The sequence below is a fragment of the Notechis scutatus genome, chromosome 1, assembly GCF_049901735.1.
Source record: "Notechis scutatus isolate UNSWTSFEM ecotype Mainland chromosome 1, rNotScu1.2, whole genome shotgun sequence".
NCBI classification, from domain to species: domain Eukaryota; kingdom Metazoa; phylum Chordata; class Lepidosauria; order Squamata; family Elapidae; genus Notechis; species Notechis scutatus.
Window position 1 is genome coordinate 329086798 of NC_142009.1, and position 21926 is coordinate 329108723.

A 21926-nucleotide genomic window follows, 5' to 3' on the forward strand; every position below is an offset into this window, starting at 1 on the left:
TTTTAGATGACACACAAGAGTTCATTGGAAGAGATCTTACTTTTCTGAACCGAGGCAGTCTGCACAGCAGTCAAAAAAGTCAAAATGGCAACCCCAACCATGTAACTGAAGCCCAATTCTTTCTTTAGGTACATTGCCATGAAAGAGAGACTATTTGGTCTGGTGGGTAAGGCACCAGGCTAGAAACCAGGAGACAGGGAGTTCTAGTCCTGCCATAGGCATGAAAGCCAGCTGGGTGTCAGGTACAAGAAGTCAGAAACCAAGGTAGAGTTCGAAAGTGCTACAAGTTTATTTCATGTTTCCTATATCTAAGAATCTGAATTAACGGTTAAGGTGAATTGGCACCAGATAAGAGTCAACAGATTTCAAGGAGGGAGCTGGACTTAGGTCTCTTATGAGGGCATAGAGCAGAGGTGGTATTCAGCAGGTTCTAACCAGTTCTGGAGTAACGGAAATTTTGAGTAGTTTGGAGAACCGGCAAATATCACCTCTGACTGGCCCCGCCCCCATCTATTCTCTGCCTTCAAATTTCCAGCTGATTGGCTGGGTCTTCTTTGGTTGCCCTGCACAGGAGAAAGGAGCTGGAAAGCAGGTTAGTGGGGTGGGAGAGAGAATGGAGATTTTACAGTATCCTTCCCCTGGAGTGGGGTGGGAATGAAGATTTTTATAGTATCCTTCCCCTGCCATGCCCATCAAGCCACGCCCACAGAACCGGTAGTAAAAAAAAATTGAATCCTACCACTGGCATAGCGATTTCAAACTGATGATGTCTTTGACCCCCAACTCTTGGGTTCAGCCTGATCATTTCCAACATCGGGTGACTTTGCGCCTATCACCAGAAGACCATGAGTTCTAGTCCTGCTTAGGCGTGAAAGCCAGCTGAGTGACTTGGACCAATGCCTCTCTCTGACCCCAACCCACCTTACAGGGCTTGTGTTGTGGGGAAAATAGAAGGAGTATTAGCAATAGCAATAGCCCTTAGACTTATATAGCGTTTCACAGTGCTTCACAGCCCTCTCTTAGCGTTTTGCAGAGTCAGCCTCTTGCCCCCAACAATCTGGGTCCCCATTTTACCGACCTCGGAAGGATGGAAGGCTGAGTCGACCTTGAGCCTGGTGAGATTTGAACTGCCAAATTTCAGGCAGCCGGAAGTCAGCAGAAGTAGCCTGCAGTACTGCATTCTTACCACTGAGCCACGACAGCTCTTATTAGATATGTTCTCCACCTTGAGGTATTTATAAAAATAATAAAAAGATGGATATGAAATAAATAAAGTGGGGGAAAAAAGAAATGGACTTCGATCACACAGTTGCAGTCTTGACTTTTGGATCCCTCTTCCTACAGGCACTTCAAGCATATAATTGCACCACAATATGTGGTGTTTGATCTGATTTATCTAACATTAATTGATAGTGAGGAAAATGCTTTTGAAGTCTTTTCATGCCTCAGAGAGGTCCATAGACAGGATTTTTTTTAAAAAAAAGTCAATATATTGGCCTTTACAACACAATCAATGTTTTCAATTACACAGCCACCATCTTGACTCTTTAAATGTCCCTGATCACAATAAATCTCTCATTAAATGTCCCAAATCTTCTGACCTTTCAGATATCCTTTGTCTAAACCCGAAAGACCCAACTATTTTGAGTATTCACATGCACCAACTTCTTGCTTTCTACTGGTTTGGGATATATTTTCTTGGAACCCTCATTCTTATGACAAGACGACACTGCAAATTCTCTCTTATTTTCTTGGCTCTCGTCTTCTTTCCTAGTATGATTCAATTGCTTATTGTACCCTATGACTATTATTAAGTGTTCTACCTTATGATTCTTGACTCTTGATGAATATACCTTTTCTTTTATGTACACTGAGAGCATTTGCACCAAGACAAATTCCTTGTGTGTCCAATCACACTTGGCCAATAAAGAATTCTATCTATCTATCTATCTATCTATCTATCTATCTATCTATCTATCTATCTATCTATCTATCTATCTATCTATAAGGCAAGGTCTTTGAGTCCTCTTTTGCTCTCTTACCTCCCACATCTCCCCATTTTTTTCTAAACATTTTTCTACTTCTGCAAATTTTAGCTTGCTTCTGAAATTTGGTCCTCATGTCCAAACGTTGGATTTAGAGAGAATGATCATATGATCATCAGGATACATAAAAGTTAAAAAAAAGGGGGGAGGCAGTTTGCATAGAAGTAATTTGGCCTGGTTGCAGCAGGATTTACTTACAAGGAAATAAATCTCCAGTGGAATCTTGTTGGGCCAAAACCAAATTCATTAATTCCCTGAACATTTCATAAATTGCAAAGCAAATATTTGAGGGCTTGCAATAAAAAAGGCAGAATCAAACGAAAACCTGTCTTGCAAATCAACAAGTGTTCAAATTGAATCATGGTGAGTCACTTTACATTTGCATTTAATTTGATCATAAAATTGATATAAATTTAAATGCCTTTGGCACAATATAGTCTTATATTCCTTGGCTGGTTGATGGCCCAGATATTTTTTTCTGGACTCTCAATTTCCCAGGGTTTTAGATATGGAATTCTTTGGAAGTCTTGCTGGAAAATCCTCCAATTCTCTATAGTTGAATTAGGCTGTTCTACCATTCCCAGATAAATTTCTCCTGTGACTAGAGGTGAAAATATTCTCATTCTTAAAAAAATTAGTTCTGGAAATTTAATCTATTCTGTGTTTTTCAAACTTGGTAACTTTCAGATGGGTGGACTTCAACTCCTAGAATTCCTCAGCCAACACCCAAATATTGATCACATGACTGTGAAGATACTGCAATGCTTTTTATTATCATTTTTATTTTAGTTTATAATATAAAATACAAAAATGCAAAAGCAAATAATAGGAAAAATAGGGGAGGGAAAAGGAAAGAAAAAAGTGTAGAAAAGAAGGGAAACAGAAAGAAAAGGTATTGATTTCTGACTCCCTTTGGTGCAGTAGAAGAAGATAGTGACATCAAACCTCATTTTTTTACTTTTACATGATAGTATAAAATAGCCATTTCTATAACAACAGATCTATCTAATTTGTAAAACCAATTACTAGTTTTACTAATTAGTAAAATCAAAGTTTCAATTTTTTTCCCATCTCTAGCACAAAGTCCAGGAGCGGTTTCCAGCTAGAAACAAAATTACTTGTGTTTTTATCTTTTATCAAAGCAATTAATTTAGCCATCTCCACTGTGGGGATTGAAGCATCCTTCCATTTTTGTGCATAAAGTAATATTGCTGCTGTCAACATATATAACATCAAAGTTCCAAAAAAAAATCCAAGTCTTTTTGCATTAAGAAAATTTCTGGTTTAATTCTTTATATTCACTTTAAGAATCTTCTGTATTAGAATATGAATATCCTATTCCAGCATATGTTTGCTTTAAGGATACTGCAATGCTCAGCAGTGTGAGGTATGGTCCTAAATCACTTTTTTCATGGTAACTTCGAGCAGTCACTAAATGAATGGTTGTAAGTCTAGAACTACCTTTACAAAAAGAACCTTGCATGTTTTCATGCAGAATCATATCAAGATTGGTTTTTGATGGTGCAGAAGCATGTTCAGCCATAACATGTGGAGACATCAGTATTGAAGAGAAAGTGTAGCATAAAGTCAGGCAACCACTTCAACTGTAGCTCAGTTTTGGATTTCTACCTACTCCTCACAAAAACATGCCAACAAATTCTGCAGATGTGATTTTTCTTGGCTTTTCCACTACTGGATCAGAAACAGATGTGTTTAGGCCTCCCTGGCCTTAAGGTACCCATGTACAGGAATTTTCCATCGTCACCCCAAAATTCATCTCAAAAAGAGTCAAAAATTTACCTCTGCCTGTTCTGCTTGTGGCGAGGATGCTCTTTTCTCCCAAAAGACAGCATCCCATTAGATAGGTAGAGATGACACGTGGAATGAAATGATGCATCTTCAGTACTCTATCTATGTCCCCAGATCTATTTATTTATTTATGGAATGGAACTACTTCAGCTTCAACCATAACAACACAAGAGCACACAATAGATACAAACTCAAAGTAAACCGCACCAAACTTGATTGCAGGAAATACGACTTCAGCAATAGAGTGGTCAATGTCTGGAATACTCTACCCGACTCTGTAGTTTCTTCCCCAAACCCCAAAAACTTTAACCTTAGACTGTCTACTATTGACCTCACCCCTTTCCTAAGAGGTCTGTAGGGGGCGTGCATAAGCGCACCAACGTGCCTACCGTCCCTGTCCTATTGTTTCTCCTATTCTTTTATTTTTCTTATATGTAACCATTTCATGTATTCACAACTATGTATACATTTATACTTATTATCTTGTAAACAATTGACAAATCAAATAAATAAATAAATAAATAAATAAATAACTAGAAAAATGCCTTACTTAGTTCACACACCCACACACCCCAGCAGTACCCTGCAAATTCTAAAACTTTTGGAATCTGCAGCCTGATTGGGAGGAATGGTCCAACCTTTATGCTACAGCGAGTTCTATTGGATAAATCTCCGTCAGCTTTCGGGAGCTGTCCTAGGTCCTGAACGAGAGAGAAGTAACTGGATTTTTTTTCCTCTTAAGAATTACTTTCTCCAAAGGCCTGATAAAAAGCCTTTTAAAAGCAGGAATAAGTAAGTGTCCCCTCTTAGCTCAGGTTTGTTCCCTTTCCACTTGTGGGGTATAGGGTTAAGGTGCTGTTAGGAGTGGGGAGACTACCTTCTGGTCCCCCCCTGAACAATATAAACTTCCTGGGGGACGTTAGGCCAATCTGCAACACTAGAGATAGCGTGGGATAGTGGTGAAAGGTTGAATTGTGAACAGGGATACCCGGACTAAAACTCCCTACCCTTCACCTACAGAAGCCTCCTGGCAATTTTGGGCCAGTCCTTCCTTTTCAGCTCAAGAGCCAGGGAGGTTCAGAGGTGAAAATATCGCACTAAGAAAGGGGGAAACCAAAATTCTAGCCTTGAAAATCCACTATCTGACTTAGGGCCAGTCATGAAAATCCACTATCTGACTTAGGGCCATTCGGTCTTGCTTAGCTCAGCGGCCAGGAGTGGGCTGCTGGCGGGTTGTGGGGGTTTAGGAGAACCCCTGGCTAAGATTCTGCACAGTTCGGAGAAGCCCGAAATCCCACTCCTGGATGGCCCCGCGCACCCCGCCCCTCCCTTCCCAGGAGTCCCCACGTGGCCCGTTTTGGATTCAGGTAAGTGCAGGGCATGTGCGGAGGTTTGGGGCAGGTGAAAAATAGGCCTCCCAGAAGTTCAAGAAGGCCGTTTTCGCCCTTCCGGAGGGTCAAGTAAAGCCTCCAGACCTTGGGGAGGGCATAAATGCACCCCCCTCACACTGTGGGGCAGGAGGCTGGCTAGGCCACGCCCACCATAGCCACACCCACCCAGCAACCAGGTAGAGAACCAGGGGTGGGATTCAATTTTTTTAACAACGGGTTCTGTGGGCGTGGCTTAAATGGTGGACATGGCTTGGTGGTCATGTGACTGGGTGGACATGGCTTGGTGGTCATGTTATTGGCTGGACATGGCCAACTCAATATCACTCACATCAAGGCATGCATCTCCTCGCCTGGCCTCTCATGACTGTGGGGATGTCGCAACATTCGTAATTCTGAAAAAGGGTCATAAGTCACTTTTTTCAGTGCCATTGTAACTTTGAACGGTTACCCCACACAAGCAAAGTACCAGCAAAGGAGGGGGAAAAAACTCCAGAGAAGTTCCTGAGACAGGAAGTCTAGTCCTGCCAAGAATGTAATAAGGGTTAACGGAGAGGCAGTTTCTGTAAGCAACACCAGAATGTTTCCTTCCCACCTTCCTTACAGGATTAGGCCAGTAATTTCTTCTAACAACCGGTTCTCCGAACTGCTTAGAATGTTAACAACCGGTTCTAGCGAATAGGTGCGAACTGGTAGAATCCCACCCCTGTAGAGAACCCCTTGCTAAAATTTTTGAAGCCCACCCCTGGCTCAGCTTATCTCAAAGGACTGCCATGGGGAAAAACAGAAGAAAGACAAGGGAGCTCTGCGCGTAAACTCCTATAGGAATAGTGGAATATAAATTTAACCAACCAATACTTACACTGCGTCTTTGTGTGCTTTTTTGCCCATTGGGTTACTCTCATTCAACGACAACTCTTCCCCTTCATCCCTGTCACTGTGGGTTCATTTGGGGAGAGCCAGAAAGAGAATAACGGGGCAGTATTGCTGCAAATGTGGCCAAAATTCGTGGTGATAAGTCGAGGATTCTTTTTGTGCATCTGCTACTGAAGTACTTATACATGTAGTCCTCGACTTATCACCAAAATTGAGTCCAAAATTTCTGTTGCTTATCAAACGTTTGTTAAGTGAATTTTGCCCCCATTTTACAACCTTTCTTGCTACCGATGTTAAGTGAATCACTGTTAAATTAATAACAGGATTGTTAAGTGAATCTGGCTTCCCCATTGACTTCGCTTGTCAGACGGTCACAATGGGTGACCTTCATATGACCCTGGAAGACTGCAACCATCATAAATATGAGTCAGTTGCCAAGCACCTGAATTTTCAGAATGTGACCGTAGGGATGCTGCAAATGGTCGTAAGTGTGAAAAACATTACACTTATAATTCACTAGCTCGATACCTGTGCATCGCTACGAAAGTATGTGGTCGGGCTTAGTTTTTGGGGAGGAAAAGAAGTGGGAAAAATTGTGCCTCTGTCTACCAGCATCCATCGGTATTCATCTGGCTAGCGTCCTGTCAGTATGTGAGAGGGTTGAGGGCTGTTTGGAAACTGAAACAATCTTTGCTGTGTGAGCAAGGAGGGGACAGCAAGGAGCCTGGGTGTGGCTTAGCTTAATTGTTCTGTGCTAAAGCTGCTTGGGGCTCTGAAACTGAAACTCTTCTCCTCTGCTTGTGTTTGCATTTGGAACAGATTTCTTTTCAGGTGGGGAGGCGGAGTAGAACTCCTTAGCATCAGAGGGTGTTAATAATAATATAGGAAATACTAATGCTCTGATGGTCATTTTGAAAAATCCTTTCTTACTGAGCACCTAGAACCCAAGAGGAACATACGTGCCAAATTTCAAGTTTGTAGGCTTTACAGTTCTGGAGATTTTGTGATGATGCATGAGTGGTATTGCACTTTTATATATATAGATAAGAAAAAAATAACCTATAAGTTAACTTATAGGTTATCTTTTTCAGTACAATTTCAAAGGGCACTAAATGGACTGCTGTAAGTCGAGGACCACCTATATGTTTCTGCTGAATAGAAGATAATCTCAACTGAACTGCAGTCATTAAGCTAAAGGGGGTGGACAACAGAATACCTGGGAATTTCTCAACATTTAAAAATTGGCTTGATTAAGACCAGGTACTTAGGTAACCTGGGCTCTTTGGGATGCTGCCTGACTACAATTCCCAGCATTCCTCTGCACATTGACCGTGCTGAATGGCGCTTCTAAATGCTGCAGACCAGCTGCATCTGGAGGGTGACAGATGCCAGCCTAGTGAATGTTGCAGTTCATCATCATCGATGTTATTTTCCTCCACCAGAATTTGTCGCCAAAAAGGGACGCCGCAGTTGCCCTTGAGTGACTACAGCTGATACTCTAGTCAATTGCTCCCAATTGTGGCTGGACTCCTTGCCAGCTAATAGCTTTCACCAGAACAAAAGAGCCAGAAGTCACATTCAACCCATCGGCATCTCCAGTGGGAGAGGTGCGCATTTTATATTACTCAGCATTTGCTCCTCTGATGTTACCTGGAAAAGGTGGCTTAAAAGGGAGAGGGGCTATTTGATGGAATGAGCTATGCCTCTTCAGGTCCTCAGAGGCCATGCGTGAAAACCCCAGGCAATTTATTTCAAAGAAGAAATCCTTCACTGAGATTGAAGAGTGGTGAGGATGGCAGAAAAGATTGTTGGCAGTTCTCTCCCTTCTATCCCAGGACATGGCATATGAGCGATACTGGAGCAGGGATCGCAGCATTGTCTGGGATGTTACACATCCTCTTCATGACCTGTTTTCCTTGTTACCTTCTGGGAGGAGGCTTCAGGGTATCCAAAGCAGAACATCCAGATCTTTCTTTCTTTCTTTCTTTCTTTCTTTCTTTCTTTCTTTCTTTCTTTCTTTCTTTCTTTCTTTCTTTCTTTCTTTTTCTTTCTTTCTTTCTTCTTTCTTTCTTTCTTTCTTTTTTCTTTCTTTCTTTCTTTCTCTCTCTCTCTCTCTCTGTATGTGTCTGTATATATGTGTGTGTGTGTGTGTGTATGTATGTATATGTGAGTGTATGTATATGTGAGTGTGTGTATATATATCATCCAAAGCAGAACATTCAGATTGTCTGTCTGTCTATCTATCTATCTATCTATCTATCTATCTATCTATCTATCTATCTATCTATCTATCTAACATCTATCTATCTATCTATCTATCTATCTATCTATCTATCTATCTAACATCTATCTATCTATCTATCTATCTATCTATCTATCTATCTATCTATCTATCTATCTATCTATCTATCTGTATCTGTGTATATGTGTGTGTATCTATCTATCTATCTACCTATCTATCTACCTATCTTCAAAGCAGAACATTCAGATTGTCTGCCTGTCTGCCTGTCTGCCTGCCTGCCTGCCTGCCTGCCTGCCTGCCTGCCTGCCTGCCTACCTACCTATCTATCTATCTATCTATCTATCTATCTATCTATCTATCTATCTATCTATCTACCTATCTTCAAAGCAGAACATTCAGATTGTCTGCCTGCCTGCCTGCCTATCTATCTATCTATCTATCTATCTATCTATCTTCAAAGCAGAACATTCAGATTGTCTGCCTGCCTGCCTGCCTGCCTGCCTGCCTATCTATCTATCTATCTATCTATCTATCTATCTATCTATCTATCTATCTATCTATCATCTATCTATCTATCTATCTATCATCTATCTATCTACCTACCTACCTACCTACCTACCTATCTTCAAAGCAGAACATTCAGATTGTCTGCCTGCCTGCCTGCCTGCCTGCCTGCCTGCCTGCCTGCCTATCATCTATCTATCTATCTATCTATCTATCTATCTATCTATCTATCTATCTATCTACCTACCTATCTTCAAAGCAGAACATTCAGATTGTCTGCCTGCCTGCCTGCCTGCCTGCCTGCCTGCCTGCCTGCCTATCTATCTATCTATCATCATTATCTATCTATCTATCTATCTATCTATCTATCTATCTACCTACCTATCATCTACCTATCTTCAAAGCAGAACATTCAGATTGTCTGTCTGTCTGTCTGTCTATCTACTGTATCTGTCTTTCTACTGTATCTATCTATCTACTTATCTATCTATACACATACACACATACACATATATATGTGTGTGTATAGGTATAAATGTATGTATATAGCAGGTGTATATGTGTGTTATGTATGTATATGGATAGATATATGCTTTCGTTTGAGAGCAGGCAACAGAATTTCATTTTTAATGCATACCAGTGTGTTCACAGTAAAAAAAATGACAATAAAGGTTATCTTAATCTTATCTACCTTATCTAATGCAAAGAGATGAGGGATGTACATTGTTTCAGGCAACTTATTTTCCAAAGCATCACAAGAGAAAGACAAGAAACAAAGGATAGAAACTAATCAAGGAGAGAAGAAACTGGGAATTAAGGAGAAACTTCCTAACATTGAAGACAATTAACCAGTGGAACAGCAGAAATTATAGGTGCTTCATCACTGGAGGTTTAAAAAAAAAAAAGACTGGACAGCCACCTGTCTGAAATGGTATAGGGTCTCCTGCTTATGCAGGGGGGTTGGACTAGAAGACCTTTAAGGTCCCTTCCAGCTGACTGAATCTGTCCCAACAGAAATTCATACACAGAATGTAAAAAACCAGAAACAGGTCATGAAAATACAGTAGGAACCTTTGCTCTTTAACAAGACCCTGACTGGGAGAATGAACCTGGGAGAGTGAGCTATTCTCAGCGCAGGCACTGGAGCAAAACAGCAGAAATATGGATCTGATAATTTAAAAAAAAAAAAAACTACCTGGAGGTGAAGAAATGGCAACCTAGAAAGAGGCTGGGTTTTTTTTCCCATGTTGCAACAGACTTTCTCTCCCATCTTATCGAGAGCGATATCGGCTTTGCGTTAGGCCTAATTGTGGCGTATGAGCAATTTGAAATCTAGATTTAAAATAGGATGTAATCAAAAGCAAACTAGCGGCTTCCTCCCTCCCCCGAATCTCCCAATCAACAGCTGCATTCAGGCCCCCAAGCTTCTTATCCTGGTTACTGAATTAAACCATGTCCTGGGTTCTTTTACACGATCCATCGATCGATAACCCAATGGATTCACATACCAGCACAAGCCAGAAAACCGGCAGTCCAAGTTGATGTTTGTGTGAATGGGGTCTCTTGGTTTTCAGCCAACCTGGTTCTCTGTATTGTGCTAATGCAGCCTGAGTCTGTTTTCTAAACCAATGCTTCCCAATCTTGGCAATTTGAAAATGTGTGGACTTTAACTCCCAGAATTCCCCACCAGCAGAGCTTGCTGGGGAGCAGAGCTGGCTGGGGAATTCTGGGAGTTGAAATCCACACATCTTCAAGTTACCAAGGCTGAGAAACACTGTTCTAAACCATTTTCACTGGACCTGCACAAAGAGTAGAGTAGAGTAGAGTAGAACATGGAATAGAATAGAATATGGGATGAATATAGAATAGTATAGTATAGTATAGTATAGTATAGTATAGTATAGTATAGTATAGTATAGCATAGCATAGAAGAATAGAATAGAATAGAATAGAATAGAATATAGAATAGTTTAAATATAATATTGAATAGAATAAAATATAGAATAGAATAGAATATACAATAGAATAGTATAGAATATTGAATAGAATAAAATATAGAATAGAATAGTATAGAATATAATATTCAATAGAATAGAATATAGAATAGAATAGTATAGAATATAATATTCAATAGAATAGAATATAGAATAGAATAGTATAGAATATAATATTCAATAGAATAGAATAGAATATAGAATAGAATAAAATAGAATAGAATATAGAATAGAATAGAATAGAATAGAATAGAATAGAATAGAATATTAACTTTATTGTCACTTTGAATCAGTGGTGGGATTCAATTTTTTTTTACTACCGGTTCTGTGGGCGTGGCTTGGTGGGCATGGCAGGGGAAGGATGCTGTAAAATCTCTAGTCGGAGGTGGGATTTGCCGGTTCTCCAAACTACTCAAAATTTCCGCTACCGGTTCTCCAGAACTGGTCAGAACCTGCCAAATATCACCTCTGCTTTGAATGTACACTGATCGGCATACATTAAAATGAAATTTTGTTGCATACAGCTCTCAAAGGGTCACCACCTCCAATATACACTACATAAACATGACTAAATAAATAAATACATACATACATACAAAATTATGTATCCAAAGAGCATTTGCAATTGTTTATCGTGCATATCTTCACTCTATCTGTTGCATAGCAGCTCTGGGTTTTCTTCCTTTACCACTCCAAGCTCAATGTCTATGAGGATCAAGCCATTGGGCTTTTAAAATGTTGGGTTTACACGGCCAGAACCCTTGATGGTTTGTTATTTTACAAACCCTGGTGTAGGACAAAAGGTCCGAATGTTGGGAACCATCTGCTTTGGAAATTCTGAGGTCGTCTTTAAGCCGAGGAAGGAAGGATTTGATGCAAATAAGGGGAAGAGAAAGTATGTTCACCACCTTTTTGCCTTTTTCTTTTTTTTTTTTGGATAGGAGGGAATTCGAAATACAAATAGTCCTCGACTTACAATACTTCATTTAGTGACTGCTTCAAGTTACAACGGCACTGAAAAGTGTGTCTTATGGCCGTTTTTCACAGCTGTGATCTTTGCAGCATTCCCCATGGCCACCTGATCAAAATTCAGGCGCTTGGCAACTGGTTCGTATTTATGACCGTTGCAGGGTACCAGGGTCACATGGTCTCCTTTTGCGATCGTCCGACACGCAAAGTGAATCTCGGGAGGTCAGGTACACTTAACAATCGGCTTACTAACTTGTCAACTGCAGTGATTCACTAGACAATCGAGGCAAGAAAGGTCGTAAAATGGGGCAAACGGGGAAAAACTCACTTAACAAATGTCTCACCTAATGTTGTGGTTCACCAGCAGCCTCTGCAGACAGCAGCGGAATCGGACAGTGAGTGAGCCCAACATTTTCATTGCTAAGTAAGACAGTTAATTGAGTTGTGCCCCATTTCCAGTTGTTAAGTGAGTTGTGCCCCATTTCTCTACCACTTTGGCCACAGTTGCTGTGCGAATCACTGCAGTTGTTAAGTGAATCATGCAGTTGTGAATCTGGCTTTTCCCACTGACTTTGCTTGTTGGAAGCCAGCTGGGAAGGTCACAAATGGTGAATCACTGCAATACTAACATGGTTGTTAAGTGAATCTAGTTTCCCCATTGACTTTGCTTGTCAGAAAGTCACAAAAGGGAACCAGGACACTGCAACCGTCATAAATATGCATCACTTGCCAAACATCTGAATTTTGATCACATGTCATGCCCCTGTCAGAGTCTGAATCCGAGGAGGAAGACAGACAGCTGACAGGGAATGGGAGTGTGGCTCTGTTGGCTGTGGATGAAACTGGGGAAAGGCAGAGTCCGGCTAGGCAGAGCAGGGGAGAGGTAGAACAAGGGAGAGGGGGTTCAGAGGAAGACCCAGGCTCACCCCCTCTTCATCCTAGGGCACGCAGGGAGGAACGAAGAAGAGAGCAACGTGGGTTGTGTGGCTTATGGGGGAGGAAAGGGCCCTGATTCCCTTCACTAGCCACAGCTGGGAAGACAGTTGATAAGAAAGGCAGGCTGCATGGGGCAGGCTATGGGGGGCAAATGTGACTTTATCTTGTGTTGTCCTGGCTTATCTGTGTTCCTGGCGTCTTCCCAACCGTGTGAGTTTTGCCCTGCCTTAAAGTCTGAAGTCTGAAATTCTTGCTCCTGCCCTGCTTGTTTGGACTTTAAGTTACAGTTTGTGTTGACCATGTTTTGGACTTAATTTTCTGCAGTCAAAGGCTGTTCCTGGGAGGGTTTTTCTCCAGCCAGAAGGTAACCTGGACATTGTGGGCAAAGTTGGAGATAATTGAGGGATTCTTATTGATTGCTGACTGTGTTGCCTTTGTGCCACGCCCCAGGACATCACACATGATCATGAAGATGCTTCAACAGTTATAAGTTTTAAAAACTTATGTCACTTTTTTCAGTGCTGTCATTACTTTGAACGATCACTAAATGAACTGTTGTAAGTCAAGGACTACCTGTCCTGACCTCTTTTTCCAACGATTGCTAAACTATTCTTAAGGCTGCAAGAAGAGCCCTTTAAGAATCTCTTAATGTTGCAATTCTGCTCCCAAAAGTGGGCAGCCAAAACCTTCCTGAATTTATCCAGCGATTCCCACAGCATTTCTTGATGGCCCTTTGCCTCTTTGAATTCATTTAGAGCTAGATCATTAATAGGGGTTCCATTAGTTTAAGATTTGTCCTGTCGAGAGAGTTGTGCCTAGATGCACACATGACAAAGTTCAGAAGGGGTGCAGTCATTTATGTTTCAGCTGGTTGTGTGAACCAGGTCATCATATTAAGAATCCAATGTTTTCCTTGTTTGGGTACAGTCTCATTTCTGATCCTCGTAACCATGTCCCGTTAAGCCTGAAATCTTGTTCCTTTCACCTAAGGTGTATTTAATCCCCATCCATTTCAGAAAACTGGTATTAAAATACAGAGCATCTCAGGGGTGCGATTCTACCAGTTTGCACCTATTCACTAGAACCAGTTGTTAACATTCTAAGCAGTTCGGAGAACTGGTTGTTGGAAGAAATTACTGGCCTAATCCTGTAAGGAAGGCAGGAAGGAAACATTCTGGTGTTGCTTACAGAAACTGCCTCTCCGTTAACCCTTATTACATTCTTGGCAGGACTAGACTTCCTGTCTCAGGAACATCTCTGGAGTTTTCCCCCCCTCCTTTGATGGTACTTTGCTTTTGTGGAGTGACCACTCAAAGTTACAGTGGCACTGAAAAAAGTGACTTATGACCCTTTTTCACACTTACGACTGTTGCAGCATCCCCACAGTCATGAGAGGCCAGGCGGGGAAGTGCCTTGATGTGAGTGATATTGAGTTGGCCATACTCAGCCAATAACATGACCACGCCCACCAACTAAGCCATGCCCACAGAACCAGTTGTTAAAATTTTTGAATCCCACCCCTGGAGCATCTGATATAGAGGTTTCATGTAGCAATTATATCTAGTAGCAGTTGATAAATGTAGTTCCCTTCCCAAATTTGTTTAGCTTTTTATTTCCTTTAATTAATTTTGCAAACAGCCATATAGAAAACAAGCAGCAATTAGGGGCTAATTAACAGAACAATGTTGTTGCAATAATACTGTTTCAGCATAGCAAAATTTTTATTTGTTATTGTTTTATTTTGTTTAACCCAAGGCGGGTGCTGTTTGTGTTGGCAAACAATGTATTCATTTCTAATCAAAAGGCCACCTACCTTGTCTTTTACCATTCTGTCTTTCCTCCATAAAATTCAAGATTTCTCTCCTCACAACTTTCCCTGGGAGGTAGATTAGACTGAAATATGACTCATTCATTCATACCACACTGTGGTCAAACTGGGAACCTGTCTGTGATGACCGGGGCATGGCACAAAAGCAACAAAGTCACAAAAGTAGGTAAAGTCCCATTAATTCCTCCAAATTGGCCCCCAATGTCCAGTTATCATTGGCTGGAGAAAAAACTCTCCAAAGAACAGTTTTTAAAGGGAAGAAATTCCATCCGAACCCAAAGTACATATAACTTATAAGTAAAAACCAACACAAACCACACTGCAACAATTAACGAGACAGGGCAGGATAAGGGATTGAAGACGTCAAAAGATAACAAAACCCACACACTTGGGAGGATGCCAGAACTCAGATAAGACTTGACAAACCAAAATAATTCACACTTTGCTTTGTGTGGTTTGCCTTTTTAAACAGTTTTTCCAGCTGCAGCCAATGAAGGGGATCAGGACCCTTTCCTCCCCCATAAACCACACAACTCACGTTGCTCCCTTCTCCATTCCTCCCTGCGTGCCCTAGGATGAAGATGGGGTGGACCTGGGCCTTCCTCTGAAGGCCCAACTGGACTGTGCCCTTCCCTAGTTTCCTCCACAGCCACCGGAGCCACACTCCCACTCCCTGTCAGCTGTTCCATCTCTCCCTCCCTATTCCAACAAGGGCATGACACTGTCACTCTTAGTGGAAATGAGTGTTACAAATACTTCCCCAAGGTAAATCTCACGCTTGTGCAATAGATGAGAAGAAACACACTTGGATACTATACCTATATCCCCAGGTGCCATATGGACATTTTAAAATACAGGCAGTCCTTGACTTAGAACAGTTCATTTAATGACCATTTGAAGTTACAACAGCACTGACGAAAGTGACTTATGGCCGTTTTTCACACAACGATGGCAGCATCTCTGTCGTGACGTGATCTGAATTTGGATGTGCTTGGCAACTAGTTCATATTTACAACGGTGTCACGGAATGGCCATTTGCCAGCCTTCTGATAAGCAAAGTCTATGGGGAAGCCAGATTTGCTTAGCAACCATTCCACTAACTTAACCATGGCAGCGATTCACTTAGCTGTGGCAAGAAAGGTCACAAAATGGGGCAAAAACCTCACTTAACATCTGCTTTACTTAGTTGCAGAAAGCTTGGGCTTCACACCAGAACAACTAGACAGACACAAGGACAGTTTTTCCCCGAACGCCATCACTCTGCTAAACAAATAATTCCCTCAACACTGTCCAACTATTTACAAAGTCTGCACTACTATTGCTATTAATCTTCTCATCACTCCTTATCACCCATCGCCTCCCACCTGTGACTGTATGACTGTAACTTTGTCACTTGTAGCCTTACGATTTATACTGACTGTTTCCTAGTATGATTGGATTGCTTATTGTACCCTATGACTATTATTAAGTGTCGTACCTGATGATTCTTGACTCTTGACAAATGTATGTTTTCTTTTATGTACACTGAGAGCATATGCACTAAAGACAAATTCCTTGTGTGTCCAATCACACTTGGCCAATAAAGAATTCTATTCTATTCTATTCTATTCTATTCTATTCTATTCTATTCTGTTTCATACTCAATTTCTATTCTATTCTATTCTATTCTATTCTATTCTATTCTATCCTATCCTATCCTATTCTATCCTATTCTATTTCTATTCTATTCTATTGTGGCCGTAAATCAAGGACTACCTGTATTCGCAGCAACAGAACAGAATTTTGAAAGAACGAGAGATATTCCCTTCCTAACCGTCCCATCGTATTGCATCAGAAAAAGTTTCATTTTGCAAAGACGCTGAAAGAAATGTAGAAATCTCGTGCAATTTACAACACTTGAAGCTTAACCTCAACAACCCCGGGACCTTTTTTTTTTTTTTTTTTACAACTTTGCCTTGAAGTACGCAAAACACAATACTCCTGGCAGAAAAAGAGTACCTCTGCCCACCTACAGATCTTGCTCCTTATCCCATTTCCCCTTGCACATATTTAGGGTGATTAAGATACATAACTCAAATTTCCAGGGCATGTGACCCTCATTCTCATCCTTTTAAGACTAAAAGTTCCACACATCCTAAGAAACTGGGGATGGACTTGGGGGGGAACAGGATGCTTGCCCTCCAACCACAACAACCACAACTGCACCATTATTGAATAAGGTAAGAAAGGACAGGGTGGGGTGTGTTTTTAATACACACACACACACACACACACACAGACACAACTTCCAACCCACAGAGATGGCTGCAGAAGACCATCCAAATGAAATAAAAATCTGTAGCCCAGAATTTCTTCTGCATCCCAGAAGTTAAAGGGAGCTGCTGAATCACCCAGTTTGCTCCATTATGTCTCCTCGCTGTGTTGCTATTGTTAGACCACTGAGAAACGGAATCTCACGGACTTTCTCCAGTCACTGAAGTTCTAGATTCACCTTTTTTGCCACCCTGGGCTACAAAGCTAGTTTAACACAAACAATCCACCAGCCCTTTTTTACGTTTATCTTCCAACTTGGGCAGTTTTGTTTTGTTTTTTGCAAACCTTATTTTTGCACCAGAGCTCCTGGGCATATCGTCTAGCCAGCATTCCGCCTTTGAGGTGTAAACCCCAGAGAACATAAAGGCTCCTTCCACACAATACCCATTTCCAGGTTTCATTGACTCACGGTTCTCTTAATCCCCGTTTTCAGGGTTCACACGAACCATAAATGCAACCAAACTAGCTGGGCTCAGACCATCCACCAAAGTACGCTTGGCTGATTGATGGGTGTTGTTACAACCAATATGACACAATAAGATATATGTTCATCGCCTGCCCAACCACATTTGCTTAGACACTGAAGAAACCACAACTGGTTTCAAAGAAAACGCTGAGCCCTTCATCCTGATTTACAGACTAAACCCCTCCTGAACCCCACTGTGGTTAATTCCTGTAGAAATTCTGCCAAAGGCCCCTGGCTTCACAAGCCCTGGTTTTTCAGCAGATTCATCCTTTGTTCCTCCTTTCCGCTCCCACCCCCTTTTTCCATGTATCACCTCTATAGATTGTCAAAATTAAGCCTTCGGATGGGAGCCTTCTTTACTCACCCCATGAAGAAACCTGGGAGAACGGCAGAGATCCATTTAGTAGCGACCAGGATTAAATATAGATAGATAGATAGATAGATAGATAGATAGATAGATAGATAGATAGATAGATAGATAGATAGATAGATAGAGATATATTGTTCTCGTCAAGACTGCCAGCATTCCGTCACATCGTAAAGGTGTCCACGAAATGGAACTTCATCTTTACACTCTTGTCGAAACCCTCCAGCTTATTTCTGAGCGGAAAGTGGATGGCCCTCGCTCCTTAGTTAATGCAATTTTTTTAAAAAAAATATATTTCGCAATTAAATATTAAGGAGAATGGGGATAATCATAATGGCCAAGTGTTACTCTGACTCTCTGCACACTCTGGAGGGGTCTTAGCCTTCCTTCTGTCAAAAGGGATTCTCTTCTCCACCAAAACACCCAAAGCTAAGACAATTTCTTCGACCATTCATTCGTTCGTCTAATTATCTATTTTCCATGGAACATCTCCATCCGTTATTCCGCTAGTTCTTTTCTTTTCCTTTCTCCTCCTCACTTTGATGGGAATCCTCTCCTGCCCTTCTGCTTATCTTGTAAGCCCTGCACTCCTGGCTGTTCATACCCCAGGAGATTCGCTCTCTAGGTTTTTTGACTTCCCTTTGGTGTCTTTGTGAACCTCTTGTTCGGAAGCTCACCTGTTTGACTCCCTTCACACTTCCTTCTCCCCTCCCTCTGGCTTCCCCCAAAGGGACCGGTGTGTGCGCTTCCTACCTCCTTCCCGAATCTCAGCTCTCCCAGGATACACCAGACTACAGTTCCCATCAACCCCAGCCACATAGGGAAAGCCCCTGTTACAGCAGCTCTAAAATATTGAAATATTTGGCACCCATTTTAAAAAACAAACAAACCCCTTTTCCTTCCATCTTCCAATTTCGGCAGCTCTCCGGTACTTCGGTGGATCCCCTTCCTTCTCTCTCTTTCAAACTCTTCACCCCCTTCCCTGCTTTTCCCCCCTTCCCTACTACCCCCCCCAAAGCCTTTTCTTTTCCATGGGCAGGGGGGAAAAAAACGTAAAAAGCAGCCTAGGTTTTTTTTTAATAAATAAAACATTTCTTTGTCCCAATGCTAAGGAGAAAAAAAGAGAGAGAGACAAAAAATCTAGGTGGTCTGTGAGGCTGGGCAATGCAGCTGGTCACTTTCCAAGCAGTGAAACGGACTTGAGAGGGATCCACCGTTCAAACCTAACAAAAAAACCACCCACCGCCCCCCCCCCACGTAGCCCCTTATCTACCCCCCCCCAAAAAAAAGATTCCCCCTCAAAATAGACTCCCCTTCTCTTCTCTCTAATCATCATCCTATCCCGGTTTTGGTTTTTTGTAACGGTTCTTCCGCTCTGGAGCGCTTAAAAAGCTCGCCTTGCCGAGCCTTGTCAGGATCGCGCGGAAGGAAAAAAAAAAAGGCGCATCCTGAGAGTCCAGCCGGGTTCGGGTTAAAACAAAGCTCACTTCTCTAAAACGAGCCAAGAGAGGCGCCGAAAGAAACAGGAGCCGGGCGGGTAGCAAAAAGAGGCAGTCAAAACACATTATTTTCTCTCCCCAAGTTGGAAGTTTCTCTCTTTCTCTCTCTCTCTTTTTTTCTCTCTCTCTCTTTTTTGCCCCCCCTTTTCAAAGGCAAGAGAAAGCCAACGAACCGAGAAATAGCCCTTACCTGAATCGCCTTCAAACTCTGCAGGAATGCATGGCTTCCACCGCGGTTAAGCAGCAGCCCCTTCCTTCCTCCAGGCGAGCGCCGCCAGGGGTTCAAATACCGCCGGCTTCCAGGCGGAGGAAGGAAGGAGGGAGGGGGTGTCTTTTTTTAATTAAAAAAGGGGTGGGTGGGGGCGATCGACCCGCTTCAGAGGGGGCTGAGCGCCCTCAGTTGCATCCCCTGCAAAGGAGGGGGCTGTTGGGGGTGGCGGGGGCGGGCTGCAGCCAATCCCAGCGAGCAGCTTGGGAAACAAAGGGGGCACCCGGCGCAAATTCAGCCGGGGGCAGCTGCAGAGAGGTTGGCAGGGCCCCCTCCCTGCGCCCTGCTTCTCCATGGGGGTGGGTGGGTGGTGGTGGTGGTGGTGGGGAGAGCCAGACAGGATGCAACCCCTTCCTCCGGCTCTCTCCGACCCTCCCCGCTCTCGCCCTGCCTTGCCCACCTGCCCGCTCGCTCCTCGGCAGAAAAACGGAGCGCAACGGCATCGCAAGGCAAGAAGGTTGGGGGGGAGAGAGAGAGAAGAGAGAAAAGAACGGCGCATGCGCTCGTGGGCTCACCCCCCATGCTGTTAATCTGGGGGGGGGAAGGGTAGCTGGCACAGACAATGATCTCCTATTTCCTCCCTCCCCCCCATCAAGGGAGAATTTACTTTTAAAAAGTGTATGGGTGCATCCCATAATGGTTAGAAAACTGGTTATGGGGTCAGATGGGATAGTTTTAGATCTAGACTGGACAGCCACTTGTCTGAAATGGGTATAGGGTCTCCTGCTTGGACAGGGGGTTGGACTAGAAGACCTCCAAGGTCCCTTCCAGGTGTATTCTGGTTGATTGACAAAGGGAGGGAAGACACAGCAGTTGTACCTTTTCTTTTATGTATACTGAAAGCATTTGCACCAAGATAAATTCCTTATGTGTCTAATCACACTTGGCCAATAAAGAATTCTATTCTATTCTATTCTATTCTATTCTATTCTATTCTATTCTATTCTATTCCATTCCATTCCATTCTATTCCATTCCATATTTTCTATTCCATTCCATATTTTCCATTCCATTCCATATTTTCTATTCCATTCCATTCCTATTCCTATTCTATTCTATTGATAAGGGGAGGAGAGGTAGAAAGAGAATGGCACACACCTTGCCTATGTCTCCTTATCTGGAAGTTTGGGTTGTGCCTCCAGCTGTGCTGTTGTTTTTTAAGGCAACTTAAGATTCTAGTCCTCATGACTGGAATAAATTAAACCTAAAAAACTCCGTGGCGATTCTCAGTCACCCCGGTCATGACCCACCTATCTTCAAAGGTGCTTTTTCAGGAGGCAACTGGACTTCCTTGGTTTTTCTTTGAAGACGTCTCGCTTCTCATCCAAGAAGCTTCTTCAGCTCTGACTTCAGCTCTGACTGACCCACCATCCAGTCAGAGCTGAAGAAGCTTCTTGGATGAGAAGCGAGACGTCTTCAAAGAAAAATGAAAGTCCAGTTGCCTCCTGAAAAAAGCACCCTTGGATAAACCTAAGAAACTACCCAGAGGTGGTGTTCAGCCGGTTCTGACCAGTTCTGGAGAACCGATATTGGAAGTTTTGAGTAGTTCAGAGAACTGGCAAATCCCACCTCTGACTGGCCCCGTCCCCACCTATTCTCTGCCTCCGGAGTCCCAGCTGATCGGCTGGGTCTTCTTTGGTTGCTCTGCACAGGAGAACGGAGCTGGAAAGCAGGTTAGTGGGGTTGGGAGGGAATGGGGATTTTGCAGTAACCTTCCCCTGCCATGCCCACCAAGCAACACTACGTCACGCCCACCAAGTCACGCCCACAAAACTGGTAATAAAAATGTTTGAATCCCACCACTGCTACAATCCAGACGCCAGCATTTCTATTGGATATCTTTCTCCATTTTAGCTGTAAATGCCTTTGAATCTATGGCTCCCCCTAATGTGCCTTGAGCTTTTGGATTTGAAGAGGCATTTATATGTTGGTTAAACGTTTTGCCATCTTTCTCTCAGAGTTTAAGGCAGATGTCACTTCATTTGATCTCCATAACACAGCAACAGAGGTGGTATTCAGCAGGTTCTGACCAGTTCTGGAGAACCGGTAGTGGAAATTTTGAGTAATTCGGAATACCACCTCTGACTGGGCCCGCACCCATGTATTCTCTGCCTTGCAAGTCCCAGCTTTTCAGCTGAGTCTTCTTTGGTTGCCCAGCACAGGAGAATGGAGCTGGAAAGCAGGTTAGTGGGGTGGGGAGAGAATGGAGATTTTACAGTTTCCTTCCCCTGGAGTGGGGTGGGAATGGAGATTTTGCAGTATCCTTCCTCGGCCACGGCCAGCAAGCCACACCTACCAAGCCACACCACGCCCACCAAGCCATGCCCACAGAACTGGTAGCAAAATTATTTGAATCCCACCACTGCGTAGCAACCATATAAATGGGGAAAGGCTAGCAGAGAGTGACTAGGCCAGAGGTCTCC

General features: G+C 42.7%; 1 protein-coding gene across 1 annotated transcript in view; it reads right to left on the reverse strand.

Annotated features, from left to right (window-relative positions):
- Positions 1-19510, reverse strand: part of NCAN (neurocan) — a 162895-nt gene extending 143385 nt beyond the window's left edge. The window contains exon 1 of the mRNA XM_087952674.1: positions 19427-19510. The gene's annotated coding sequence lies outside the window, so the exon portion shown is untranslated. The remainder of the gene's footprint in view (positions 1-19426) is intronic.
- Positions 19511-21926: the final 2416 nt, after the last annotated feature.